The sequence below is a fragment of the Octodon degus genome, unplaced genomic scaffold (assembly GCF_000260255.1).
Source record: "Octodon degus isolate 3935 unplaced genomic scaffold, OctDeg1.0 scaffold00011, whole genome shotgun sequence".
Taxonomy (NCBI): Eukaryota; Metazoa; Chordata; class Mammalia; order Rodentia; family Octodontidae; genus Octodon; species Octodon degus.
Window position 1 is genome coordinate 19,239,514 of NW_004524587.1, and position 12,596 is coordinate 19,252,109.

The window sequence follows — 12,596 nt, forward strand, 5'->3', positions numbered from 1 at the left end:
AAGAAAGAAAGAAAGAAAGAAGAAAGAAAGAAAGAAAGAAAGAAAGAAAGAAAGAAAGAAAGAAAGAAAGAAAGAAAGAAAGAAAGAAACTCCTCTTCTGGGCTAGGGAGATAGCTCAGTAGAATAAGCGCTTGCTTGGCAAATGCAAGGGCCTGAGTTCAAACCCGGGTTCTGAAAAAAAAAAAAGTGTTTATGAAGCAATGTGGTAGAGAGTATTAGGAGTTTCAGTGACTGAAGATTCTAGAACCTGGGGTTCTTATGCCTGCCAAGAGGAGCAGATAAGTAGTTCCGCTCCAAGACAGAGTAATCTGCTTTATTCCCCATTTTTTCTCTTTTTAACCTGAGCTGTAAGTCGATTGAAATGTGGATCTTTCTTCTCAGCCTACTGCAGGAAAGGCATCTTTTCCTTAAACACGTACCTAGTGGGAAGGCTTTACCAGCTATCTGAGCATCATTTATCCCTCTCGTTAACACCAGAAATTAACAATTTTATGGTTCTTATTTTCCAATTGTTTCAAGATTGTTCTTGAGTGAGAACTGGTCGAAGACATTTTAAAATCCATGTGTGATGACCCATGACTTTAATCCCAGCACTCAATAGCTTTAGCTATGAGACTGTTAGGAATTTGAGACCAGCTGTGGCATATATAAAGACCTTATTAAAAAAAAAGAAAGTAAGAAAAACAGAACAATATGAATGCAAAGAAAATTACTTAACGATTTTTATTTATTTATTTATTTATTTATTTATTTATTTATTTGCAGAACCAGGGATTGAACTCAGGCCCTTGTGCTGGCCAGGCAAGTGCTTATTCTACTGAGCCACCTCCCTGGCCCCCAACAATTTTTAAACATTGCATATTAAGTAGGAAAAAATTAAAAATAACCAAAATTGACAGATTGGGAATAAATTTTTAAAATAATAAAAGAAATATCTAAAGTTATGGTAAATGTATTTCTGATGCCTGTACCCCTTTACTGACACAGTTTTATTATATTTTTTTGAAGAAATTAGGTCAGGAGAGTAGCCTCTGACTTTGGTCCTTACTGTATAGTAAAATATACTCCAATGTCAGCTCTATAGTAGCATCTGTGTTGTTCTTATTGCTGCACTGAGTACTGTTATATACTCAATCAGTACAATGCACTGAATGGAGTAGTTGGATAATTATTGCAAATACTCAACGAATATCATTTATAGAATGAAGCTAGAAATTTCTCTACAAAACTTTAAAGTATCCATTAATATAAGTAACAGAAATTTATATGAAGATTCATCTTTTCTTTTTTTAGAATTGGTTTCCAGTTCAATATAATCAAATTCATAAAATACACACACACACACACACACACACACACACACTTGTATGTGTGTGTGTGTTCTCCTAACATTCCTCTATGCTCTAAAATAGCATAGAGGAATGTGGTCTAAAATAGCTTGTCATGTGGTCATTACTTAGCAAATAATAATAATAAATGAGATTTTTAATGTACATTCTCTGAGTTATAAAACGTGATTTTGTCTTTAAAGAGTCAGCTGCATTATTTCATGTCATATCCAAGGTATTCTTTTTTTGATTTATGAAAATATAACAGAATGATGAGAAAACAATTATGTTGTCACCTCTGTAGCAGCTGTGGTAAGATGAAACAAGGTTAAGGTCAGATTATTAAAGCATATTAATATAGATATTATTTTTTCAAATGTACTTTTGGATATATATGTTAGCAACTTGTTTATTTCTAAGGCTATTTTACTAAAAATAACATTTTTATCAGCAATAAAACATCTCTATCAGTAATATTGTTACACACATCATGTAAACAGAAAATTGCAGACATTGTAAGCTATTTTGGACCACATGGTTTTGGCTGTGACAGGGTAAAATGTTAACCATTTGCAAGTAAGAAACTTTTATTACATAGTTGTAGACATTTATCCTTGATAAAAATTAGCTTTGGGAAGTTGATTGAGTTAGTTACATTATCTTTTGAGTCACAGTTTACTTTACTAAATCAACATTTAAAGTGCCCATGAAAATGGCATTTAGTTTTGTTGAAAATACGTATAACCATGATTTTCTGTAAACAATTAGTGTATGACTTATGCTATTATTTTTACATCCCTGCAATCTCCTTTGTAACAGAAGAAACACCTGTTTTTATGTCTATTCAAATTTAAATACTTTGGATGATATAATTTAGATCGTACCAAAATACTAGTGCTTCTCAGTAGATTTCTGAGACTTGTTCAACCGCCTAAGAATAAACTCACACGCCGGTAATGATTTATGCTTCATAGAATAACAGGTGCTTGTTGAGCTAAGGAAACCGGAATGTAGTTGTTGTAACATAATTTGTGTATAATATTGTAGCAAATCTTTTCCTTCCTGATTTTTCAACTGCTTTGATGTCTACTACAAAAGAATTATGGACCATAGTGGACCCACTTTATTTTTGTAGACTGAAATAAAGCAAAGTAAATACTGCAGAATTTCACCTATGAGACATTATTAAGGTGAAAAACCATATTTCCAAAATCTTAAGCCTTAATGTTAAAAAGCTCCAAGCCATTTTGCGCTGGGTATTGAGCTCAGGACCTTGACACCATAAGAGAGGCTAGAAGGCAACATGATTTTCTATGTAGCTAATTTTGGCAAGACCATTTTCCTAGTTCATTAGTGAAACTCATATTCTTATTCTATAAAAGGAATCTCTATTGATTGCATATTATATTCCTAATACCTGTACAGTGGATATTTTACATATTACTTTTTTGTTTCCATAACATTTGTGTGTAACAAATATCTTCCAACTATATTCATGGAAACTTTTTAAGTAGAAACTGCTAGAAATAATAAAAAGGCAGACTGAGAACTGAACATCACTAGTGTTCCTTTTTACGAAGAATTTAAAGAGGAGCTGGGGAGATGGTTCAGTGGAATAAGCACTTCCCTGGCAAGTGCAAGGGCCTGAGTTCAATCCCTGGTTCCACCAAAAAACAAAAACAAAAACAAAAAAAAAAAAGAATTTAAAGAGAACAGGGAAATTTATTTGAAAAATATGAAGTATTCTTTCAACCAATGTAGATAAGATATCCAAATTTGGAATATAAGTTACAGGGAAAATTTCAAAAGTCCAAAGAGAAATAAATTTGTCTGTTTTTTTATCAAAAATATTTCACAAGGAAGACACTTATAGTGTGTAGGGATTCAGTGTCACTGCCAATTAATGGTCACTCCCCAGAGAAGCAAATGCCTTTTTGCAGTTCATTCTGCTTTCTCCACTAGTATAGATACTAGACAAGGAGTACCTAATTAGACTAGTCCAGGAACACCCCAAAGCACCAGTTGTTCTCTGTGAAGGTAAGATTCTAATTCTCTGTCAGAATCTATGTACAAAGAGGGTTCTTCACATGATCATAAGCAACAGAGGGTTAGACAGTTCCTCCAAACACGACCTCTACACCATAGCTCTGCCCACTAGACTGGTCAAGTTGTCTCTCTGCTTTGGTTCTATTATATTTTATGTGTCTAATTTTTTCCCATTTGTCAGGGAAGAATACTGTGAACAAATTCTTTTTTTTTTTTTGTTTTTTGTTTTTTTTTTAATATTTTGCTCTCTTTTTTTTTTAACATTTATTGTGTGTGTGGGGGGCAGCTCAGCCCACCAGGGGGCGCGACTGGCTGGCATGTGGTGCTGGGGGATCGAACCGCGGTCCCTGTGCTTTGCCAAGCTTGTTCCAAGTAGGTGCTTTAGACCACTGAGCCATCTCTCCAGCCCTGTGAACAAATTCTAAACTTACATTTTCATCATCTGAGAAAGAATGTTTAATTACTTTTCACCTGCCTCCATAAATTTGGGGAATCCCCTAAGATTATATTTCCATTTATTATCCATTCCTGATTCCAGCAGATGCTCCAGTTGCCATTTCTTATGGAAAATAGGCCACAGAATCATTTATATTCAATGCATTACTTTTATACAGCCAGGTCAAAAGCTCCTTCATTGGAAAGGATAATATATTTAGAAGAATAGATTGAAATAAAAGATAATAGTAGACAGGTCTTTTGCAAAAGGGAAGTGGACCCAGAAATTGACAGAGAAGAGATGGGCAGGAAAGGAGGAGATAAATCACGTTATGTGCATGCACCATTCGGCGCAGTCTGGAATGCAACCATTATGCATTACAAACATGGACTAATAAAATTAAATAAGAAAAGATAAAGTTCACCAATAGAAATATTTTGAGGGGAAAAACATTATTAGGTAAGCACTTATCTGTAAATTGTAACAAATGAAATGTTTTTGTTTCATATCCCTAAATGAAGGCCAGATCAAAGTTTATAAAACTATAAGGATACTAAATAGCAGAGTAGGTATTGAAATTCAGCTGTGTATGCAAAAAAAAATATGGTCACACTGACTACTTGAATCCCCAAAGATCTATATATTTGGTGAAAGAATGCAAGATTTATTCATTTTAAAAAGTAAAAGAGAATTAAAGACTTTAATTAAGTATCAGAACATCAACCATTATGAAAACTACTGCAAATACATGATTTTAAATGTCTGGAAGACTTTATGAGAAGAATTTGCCTGATTTAACAAAAAAAAAATCAAAAAAGCATGACTTTGAGTTTCCACATAATAATATATGGAATAGTCTTGCTATGATCTTTAATTACTTAATTATTAAAGACAAAATGTCAGCCCAAACATCTTGAGAATGCTGTCTCATTAATGATTTTTTAGGCATCAAATTTCATATCAGTTGATATAACAATATATTTACATTAACTCTTCTCTGACTCTCATCAGCATATCCTTGGAAAACATTGCAATATTTTTATTACTACAGAAGCACAGGTCTCATCTAACAGCTGTAGAATCTTCACCTCTTGGACAACTGAATCAAACAAGTATCCTTCATCCCTCCCTTTATGATTCTAATTGGTGGGATCACATGCTGCAGTAATCTGTAATAGTTTCAATAGAAAAATTAATAAAGCATTTGGTTGATTTTTAAAACATTCCACTGCAAGGTGTTAAGGTTATATACAAAGGGAAGCTCCTATTGCTCCATTAATGCATTCAGGATAAAGGTAGTAGCTTAGACATGCTATCAATAGACCTCGTTCGCCACTTGTTTTAATGATCGTGGCATGATTAGACCACATGTGGAGTTATTCATAAAAGAATGACAGATAGCTGTGCTTGAGAAGATAGGACATGATCTCCCTAGCACAGTTCATCAAATTCAGTTAATTCAATTTATTTTTCGCATAGTTTTGAGAAAGTTCTACCTAAAAGAAAAAACTACTCTGCGTAAGTCAAGGGAGAAATATCAGAGTATGATTACTGAGCAAAGTGAACTACATTTGAGTATGAGATGAACACATTTTTATATTAAGGGATTTTTCAGTAATGTTGAACGTCGTGAAGTAGCTTTTTACTGCTTGAATAACAAGTGAAGTCTACAATGCAGGCAGATTTCTTTCTTTCTTTCTTTCTTTCTTTCTTTCTTTCTTTCTTTCTTTCTTTCTTTCTTTCTTTTTTTGTATTTTAGGGAAGGGTCTACAGGGTAACAGGGTCTCACTACTAGATCGGACTCTTAGTGATTCTCCTGTTTACAGCCTCCCAAGAGCTGGGATTACAGGTCCGCTCCACCACGGCCCATCTCAGTTGCTTTCTCAGATCTCAGCACGCCCTGGGGGCGGGGCTGGCATGGCAGGCCCTGGGAGAGAACCCCCAGCTCCTGCACTGGCTTGCAGGCGCTTTAATTCGCTGAGCTATTTTGGCTGGCCCTGTAGGCAGATTTCAATGTATCAGCAAAGAAACCATTTAGAAGACACAAGGCAATGTGGTAAAATGTTTTACAAGAATTGATACAGTAAAATAAATCACTGAAAGCCAGGAAGAGGACCTGTGCAAGTAGAGGAAACCTGGCTTTTAAATGATAGCCTCACACTTGCCTGTAGGAAATGACAGAGTCTGACAAGTTGAGACAGGAAAAATACAATAGTATATCGAATTCTACCAGCTAACCTACTATCCTTGGTGGGCTGTTTCCGAATGGAAAGGAACTCCATGTAAATGTTTTCTCTTTATATGTGGAAAAGATGAGATAAACCCCATGAACCCTGTGTCGTACTGAAAGTTTGACTTTTTAGTGGTCTTGTGGGGCCACATGCCATCTACCTTTCCTTTGGTAATGAACTACAACTTCTCAGTGGAGGCCTTTCCTTTTCCTTTTCATCCACTCACAAATGATACCATGTCTGCAGATCCGACCTTTGCTTGAGTTACTGAAATCAACTTCCTTCTTGCCAGGGTCCCCCCTTCTCAGAACCTAATTGTCACATGGGTTATTTATCCAGTGGGACTACTGTACTGCTGTTGCTGACACTGTTTGGTTGTTTGCTCTGCTTTTGTTCATCTTTTACTTTATCCTTAGGCATGGAGCAGAACTATGTTTCTATGCTCTCTTTTCAGTAAATTGTGATATTTATTTACTGATGGTTTCACTTGATACAGGATCTTGTCAAGTAGCTCAGGCTCGTAATGACTCTCCTGTCTCAGGCTCCCCAGCACTGGGATTACAGACGTGCACCTCCATGTCTAGTTTCAGTGGCTGCCATGGCACACTGGTTCTGGGGCCAGGACTGCCTGTGGTATTAGGGTTTGAACCCAGGTCCTTGTGCTTGCCAGGCAGGGGCTTAGACTGCAGAGCTATCTCCCAGGCCATGAATTGTGATTTGGGAATTAAATTCTGTTCAGTGCAATATAAGGAGAAGTAAATTAAACAACAAAAATACATCTCCTTATCCTGCATATTTTCTTTTCTATGCTATAGACCTAATAAATTGGAGGACACAAAACTTTGGGGTATAAAATTTAACACATAGAATAAACAAGGTTCCTCACTTGTTTAAATTATATTCTAAAAGTAAAGAGAAATATATTTCCCCAGTTTAAAGATGTTAACATTTTTGCTTTGCTACAATAAATACATGTTTCCAAATAAAATATCTGAGTGTGTGATGGCTGTTAGCTTTAGGGTAGACCTGAAATTGCCAGTCGATGCTACACAGTCCAATGAGTTCATTTGTAACTTATCTCTTGTCTTAGTTACTTTTGTCATTGCTGACACAAAATGCCTGACACCCCGTTAAAGAGAAAAGTTTATTTAGTTCCCAGTTTTCAGAGGTTTCAGCCCATCTCAGACTGGCTCCAAGGCTGGATAACATGGCGGATATGCATTACAGAAGAGAAGCAGTAGCAAAAGCAACAAGCAAGTGACCTTAGCGGCATGTCTCTGGTCCTTTTCTCTTATCCAGACTACTCAGGGAAGGCATCACTCATAGCGTTCATTCTACCATGGCAACATGAATGAATTCCAGCATCACACATCCTAGATCCAACCACTTCTGAGAAAACCCCACCTGTGACCACATGAGATTTTAGGGGGACATCTAAACATATGTGCTAGCAGTACTTTCCACTGAAAATAAATAATGGAACAGAGTAGCATTTACTCTTTCATCTTTTGGTGATGTTACAAACTGACTGTGCCACCTGCAGTTCATATGTTGCGATCCGCCTCTTCACTCTTTTAGGGAATTTGAAGATAAGGACTTTGGGAGGTAACCGCTCTTCTGGCAAATACAGGTAATAAGATGGGACTCATGTGCCTATATGAAGAGAAAGAGAGGGCTGGGGAGATAGCTCAGAGGCATAAACATCTACCTGACAAGCACAAGGTCCAGAGTTCAACCCTGGGTCCTCATGCCATGCTGACCCCAGGAAGTTGGGACAAGAGGAGTTTGAGATCAGCCTGGGGGCTATAAAAGTGAGCACAAGACCAGCCAAAACTGCATGATGAGACTTTGTTAGAGAGAGAGAGAGAGACAGAGAGAGAGAGAGAGAGAGAGAGACAGAGACAGAGACAGAGAGAGACAGAGACAGAGAGAGAGACAGAGAGAGAGACAGAGAGAGAGAGACAGAGAGAGAGACAGAGACAGAGAGAGAGACAGAGAGAGAGACAGAGAGAGAGACAGACAGAGAGAGACAGAGAGAGACAGAGAGAGACAGAAAGAGAACCAGATCTCTATCTTATTTTTTAAACGTGAAAAACACAAGAAGAAAGGGCTGGCCACATGCCAGCCCCATCCCCAGAGCACAGTGAGATGGCAGTTGAGACTGGGCATGGTGATGCCCCCCTGTAATCCCAGTGCTTGGGAGGCTGTAAACAGGAGAATCACTAGAGTCCAATCTAGTAGTGAGACCCTGAACACCCTGTAGACCCTTCCCTAAAATTCAGAAATAAATAAATAAATAATATAAAGAATGGGTTGGTCAGATAGCTCAGAGGACTAATGCGCCTGCTTAGGGAGCGGCCAGGGTTCCATCCCTGTGTGCCATGCCTGCCCCATCTCCCAGGGCCCATTGAGATGATGATTGAGACTGGGCATGGTTTTGCGAATCTGTAATCCCAGCTCATGTGAGGCAAAAAGCAGGAGGACCACTATGAGTCTGATTTATGTATTGAGACTCTGTAGACCCTGTACTATACACATAAAAAAAGAAAGAAAAACACAAGAAGAAAGCAGCTATCTATAAATAAGGAGGAAGCTTCACATCAAAAGTTCATTATGTAAATACCTGGATGTTGGATTTACTAGACAGCAGAACTGACCTAAAAAATGTTATATGTATAGTAGTTTGTTTAGAGTGGTTTCCTTTAGCAGGTCATATTACATTAAGTAGTAAATAAATACCATACCGTTACAAAAACATCTAGCACAGGGTCCTGAAAACTACAGATGAGCAAGCAATGATATTTTCTGCCATCCATTCTGCCTTCCTGGGTAAACACCCTAAGCCAAATCTATTGTTACTCATTTCCCTTAAACAAGAGCCAAATGTTCATGTACTTTTTAACTTAGAAGAGTTAACTGTTTATCAAACTTCCTATCTCATACTCTAGTGACTATATTTATTGTTCTTATGTTTTAGTACTGTTACATTGTTTTTAATTTCAATTAAAAATGGATTCAGTAGTAAAATTAACAGAAGAAAATATCTGTCAAGGATCCACTCATGAATGATATAAATGGTATATAGTTGGCACTGCCACTTGTATCAAGGAGAAAGTATTTTATTATCTGTGGTGCAAAGCCATGTGCAGTTTTCAAAAGTTTCAGGATAGGATTGGATGGTGCCTGCTATCAGCCAGTCTTTCTTACTCACTTTCAAATTTGAAGAGTAAGTATACAGATATTTTGAAGTGAGGACTGGTGTTTAAGCTTTAACAATATTGATGGAACTCATCCCTTTTTATTTAATTAGAATATGAACATTTTTGTATTATCAGTCTTCCTTACAACTTTGATAAATGAATGACTGGATTAGAGATTTACTGCATTAATAGATATTAGATGGATACATGGAAAGTTACATTTTGTTTCCAGTTTATCTGGTCCCCATGTAATGACCCTTAAAATGTTAATAAACATTCTTAGCAGAAAGTTTTTAGGTTCACAGAAAAATTTTGAAGAAAGCAATGTTTTCAAATCTCTATATTGATTTGAGCTTCTTATTGATATCCATAATTATTATGGTAAACTTGTTACTATATGAGACAATACCGAAACATTATTTTTATATAAAACCTGCAGTTGCTGGGGAGACAGCTCAACAGCATAAGTACCTGCCTGGGAAGTATAAGGTCCTGAGTTCTATCATTGAATCCAAACAGATAAATAAATAAATAAATAAATAAATAAATAAATAAATACCTACAATTTATTACAATGTCCTTGGATTTTCCTTAGGATGCTTTTCCTGTTTCAAGATTATATTCAATATAATCATATTATTTTCAGTCACCACCTCTCTTTAAGCTCATTGGTGCTCTCTGCAAATTTATTCAACTTATTGGTCAGGTATTGAGTGCAACAAATATAAAATGGGATTTGTCCTAGGCTTTTCCAATAACTACCCTATGGTTATTATATATGAGGAGGAAGTACTATAGAAATATATTATTTCATTACATCATGTTAAAGTTATATACTGACAAAAGAAGTGCTCAGTATTGACGTTGCACTTGGTCACAGGGCTGAGACAGTATTTGTCAGATTTCTCCTGAATCAACTTAGTCTTTTGTCTCCCTTTCCATACTTAACTCCTGGGAAACTAGTAGAATGGAAAATTATGCCCTATGTACTTCAAGGCAGGTTCTAGGTAAATGGTCATTTTCATGGAAAATTTAATTCTTTTTCCTGTTTTTTATGACTAGCCTTCAATTATTTATCTATTAAAGAAATCATAAATATTATTATAATTTGGCTCATTAACCACCACTACATTGTGGGTTTCATGGTCTAACTAGTCCCTTTTTTGCTCATAGAATCATCCTTCAGTTGGATCTCAAGTTCCTCTGTCCATGCCTCTGACCAGCTGGTTCAGAAAAGCAGAACAAAAAGCATGGTAGTGTGTCCTTGTCTATCTTTTTCACCAGATATGGGACAGTGAGAATCCTGTCTCTTATTCAAAGGCAAATGACCATGAAATGTAAATATTTCAAAGCAGCTCTGGGCATCCAGCCAGCCCAGACAGTTCAACTTTTAAAAAGCTGCAAAAATTTGAGGAAGTATGTGGGAACCTAATGGGGTACATTTTGAGGGATATGGATTAAAATGTCTTTTAACACAACACAATTTTGAAACGTAAATATGCCTCACATTTTAAAATTATATCTTTTTAAATGTACCACTGCCTATGACTGAATGTTACTGTGTTTTTTTTGTTTGAAAATTTTGTCAATTATCAATAAAACTGATACTGACATTAGTGCAAGTATTTCTGAGTATAGTCTTTCTAAGTTATTTAGGGAAATAGCCTGAAGCTTAATTGCTAATCTGGATTGTAAGACTATATTTAGTTTCATAAGAAATTATCGTACAGTTTCCCAAAGTAGTTTTCCTATTTTGCTGTATCAAATCTTTATCAGTAGCCCAGCCTCACAGTGCTTGCCAGGCATTAGGATTTCATCATTTGTAAAGGTTTTGCACATGAAAAGAAATCACCAATAGAGTAACAACAAACCCCAAGAATTGGGAAGGAAATTATAGCTGACTGTCCCTCTGAAAAGGACTTCTATCTAGAATACATAAAGTATTTTTAAAAAATCAGATCCCCTAAATTCAAAGACCTCATCCAAAAATGGGCATCTAAGATGAGTATACACTTACAAATGAAGAAATACTAATGGCAAATAAATACCTGAGGAGTGTTTAAGATCATTGATCATTCAAGAGATGTTTATAGCAGCATGACTTGTCATAGCTGAATCTTGGAAACAACCCAAATGCCTGTCAACTGAAGAATGAATAAAAAAGATGTAGTATTTTTATGCACTGGAGTATTACTCAGCTATAAAGGAAAACAAACTCAAAGCCTTCATAGGTAAGTGGATGCAACATAATACACATAAGTGAATTAAACCAGACCCACAAGTGTAATATTATATTGTCTCCTTAGTGTAAGAACTCAAAAGAAGAAATAAAAACTTAAAGGTATAGCAGACACAGTTAAATGGAAAGAAACAAAACCTAAGGATTAAACAACGAAGTGAGAGAAAGGAGAAAAGTTAGGTAATAACATAGGGACAAAACTATATATACACAAGACGGATAAGGCAATGGGCCTAAGAATTTCCATCAGCTTTTTAAAAATAGCAGTTAATGGCAGACATCTAACCACGATTAACTCTCTATGCTGATATCTGTGACTTATCAACTGCACTGAGGACAGCAACATCTAATACTAAAACCATGATTAAAATACCCATCATTTTGGTGTTCAAAATATGTACTGTTTCTGATGTGATATCAATAATACTATACTCTTTTTAAAGTAAATTCTTAAAAGGTAATAAAAGAAAATGAGAGAGAAAAAATCATGCATTCCTAAATTTGGTAATCTGAACAACAAATGTGATGGTAACAGTATGTAATATAATAACCATTGCTAATTGCCTATTCGTGTGTTGAAATTTTTTACCATTTTTATTGGTTTATGTTGCTTTTGCTCTTGTCTTTGTTCTTTTCTTGTTTTTCTTTTTTTTAAATTTCAAATAAAATTTTTCAAATCGAACAATTTAGCACTGTTATGTTAGATGTTCTACATTCTTTTGTAATTCTTTTTTGTTCAGTACCAGGGACAGAACTCAGGCCCTTGTGATTGCTAGGCAGGTGCTTGTGCCACTAAGCTGTCTCCCTGTCCCTCTAGCTTTCTTTTGATTATGGCAACATGGAATAACATTTGTCATTTGCTTATTCTTAACCTATATTAGATTTTGTATTTAAATTGGGTTGTTACAAACATTTAAACATTATGACTTTTCATTTGTAAAATCTACTGTAGTAAGCTTTAATGTTTAATTTATACTTTAGACCATTACACTTTAAAATAAGACATATTTTGATTTTTTCAGTCATATTTTAAATTCTGTAGATTTTGCATTTTTCTTTGCTTCTTTCCTACTCCACGTTTTTTTAAATTATTTTTTTATTTTTATTTATGAGAGA